Source organism: Pundamilia nyererei, unplaced genomic scaffold (genome assembly GCF_000239375.1).
Source record: "Pundamilia nyererei isolate P.nyererei 1_Seehausen unplaced genomic scaffold, PunNye1.0 scaffold00238, whole genome shotgun sequence".
In the NCBI taxonomy this organism is placed as follows: Eukaryota; Metazoa; Chordata; class Actinopteri; order Cichliformes; family Cichlidae; genus Pundamilia; species Pundamilia nyererei.
In genome coordinates, this window is record NW_005187639.1 from 842,647 (window position 1) to 845,216 (window position 2,570).

At 41.0% G+C, this 2,570-nt stretch overlaps 1 protein-coding gene across 1 annotated transcript in view; it reads right to left on the reverse strand.

Annotated features, from left to right (window-relative positions):
- LOC102193617 (disabled homolog 2-interacting protein-like) overlaps positions 1 to 2,570 on the reverse strand; it is a 53,183-nt gene that overhangs the window by 43,236 nt on the left and 7,377 nt on the right. The window lies entirely within an intron of this gene.

The following is a 2,570-nucleotide window of genomic DNA, read 5'->3' on the forward strand; positions in this document are numbered from 1 at the left end:
CAAAAAGAGAGTTCTTGGTCAAAGGTACTTGTCCCAGATGTCACACATGTAACTTTTATTAAGATACAACTGTAGATGTACATGAAAAAATTGTCAAAAATAAATTGTCAGCATTTATTAAATAATAATGCTCCATTTTTTTTCTTTTCATACATAACAAAAAGCTAAAAATTGTAAACTAAATGTAAAATGTAAACTAAAAAGATGCAGATCTAAAATAACAAAGGCATCTTGCTCTTTAAAAAGTGCTTACACTGAATTAAAGTTTTCTAAAGTGCTTCTTTGTGTGTATTGCTGAACAATCATCTGGTACTTTGCAAAAAACCAAACATGTAAACAGATTGAATGAAATTAACAAAATAACATTCTTTGGTCAGTGGGTCTTTGTGCAAATCTCCAATGACAATAACAATATAGAAAGAACACAAACAATTGGCAAGGCCAACAACTGTACAGCTTACAGATTTTGTGCCAGGAAAACTAATCTGTCAACATTATCAGGCTTCAACGATGCCCTGTGGCAGGTTACAATGTTTCCACTGCAACTAAAAATCCTTTCAGAAAGGGAGCTGGTAGCTGGCGCACAAAGATATTTCTTGGCCAGGAGGCTCAGTGCTGGAAAGGCAACTTCATGTTCCTTCCACCATTTGAGAGGGTCAGCATCACTCTCTACACAAACTGACAACAGGTAGCTAGAAAATTCATTTTCGATTGCCTCCCTCTTTGTGAAACCAGTGTTGGTGGCTGTGCTGTGCTGGGAGAAGCTTGCCAGTGATCTCTTTTTTTTAGCTGTGTGTCCTACTGCTGCTTCTTCTTGGTCTGCAGACTCAGGCACGGCTGGATCAGGCAGCTCAGACAAACACGTACCCTGATAGCTGAGCAGAGACTCTGCCTCCAAGACGAGTTTATCTTTTAGTGCATTAATCTTCTCACTAGGGATGTATTTCGCCCTGAACCGTGGATCCACAAAAGAAGCCATGTCCAACAGGTCACTGGTGGATGGATCTGCATATTTATTGTTGAGGTAATCCACAATGCGGGTCTTGATGGATTTACACAGCTCACTATCCTCCTCTCCAGGTGCCAGGAGACTAGTGTTAAACAGGTGTAGCACAGGTCTGACACAGGACAGGGTCACATACTTTTCTCCTGAAAGTGCATCAGTGAAGTCCTGAAGGGTTTGAGAGCTTTCTGAACTGCTTCCAGGACCTCTATGTCCTGCCAAGTAGGGACTAGAGGTCTGGTTTTCATGTCGACAGAGAACTTTAGAAAGTGCTCTTTCCTGCTCCAGAACTCTCTCTATCACGAGAAGCCTTGATCCCCAGCGAGCTGCTGCCTCTGTGAGTAGCTGGTGACTTGGAAGACCCAGCTGTATTTGCACTTCAGCCAGCTCTCTTCTCTTCCTCCAGCTGTAGGAGAAGCTGCTGACGACTTTCTTACACAGAGAAATAACCGGGTAATGCGGGCATCATCCATAGCATGTCCTGTGACACACAAAATACAAACTTTTAAAATCACTTTAATTGTTATGTTAAGAGGCAAATCACTCAAAGGCAAATTAACATCCATCTCAGTTGTATAGAATGTGATGCATAAGACTCAACAATATTTGCAAAATGTGTCGTGTATTGTATAACCTAGAAATGGTTGTAGTTAGCATATCTTGGTAAAATCACCAGATCACCAAATGATTAGAACATGTTTTTTTGTTTGTTTTTTTTACACCTTTTAATCTCACTATGTATTTACAAATGTATCCCTGTCTTGTCTCAGCTGTGGTCCTCATTTAGTGTCACAACTCAATCTAATACAAAGACAAATACACCCCAATACGTTTATTGGATTTAATAGGGATAGTTTATTTATTTATTCAACTAACTTTCGATTTCTAAGTGATAGATGTATATGCTGGCTATGACTTATAAAAATATTTGTCTTGTGGTCCATAGGCATGTTTAGCTCTACAAGAGACTCTATACACTTTTCATTTATTAGCGTTTTTTTTTTCCAAATCAAAAAATTCAGTATTGCACTTACCAATGGCCAGATGAAGCCTGTGACCAAAACACTGGATCCTCGACCACTTGTTCAGTTGAACCGCCTTGACAATATTAGCCCCGTTGTCAGTTGTTATAGCAACCAGTCCCGTCGGGTTGAGCTTCCAGGTTTTGAGCACATCCTGCAGGGCTTCAGCTATATGCTCTCCGGTGTGGTCTTGAGGAAAGTAGCTGGTCTGGAGACAGGCCGTTTTCAGTTCCCAGTCTTCCATGAAATGTATAGTCACACTCATATATGGCTCGCACGTCCTGCTGGACCACATGTCGGTTGTCAGTGCGAAGTGAGACACTTTGGTGAGCTGGGCAGCGAGACTCTGTCTAACATCAGTATACATTTTTGGCAGTGCTTCTCTGGTGAAGTATTTCCGGCTAGGTAACTGGTATCTTTGGTCAAGAGTTTTTAGCAGCTGTATAAAGCCCTCTTGTTCCACAGTTGAGATGGGGACCATGTCTTTAGCAATATGATAGGCCACTGCTTTAGTAATTTCCCCCCACTTCTCACTTTTTGTATCA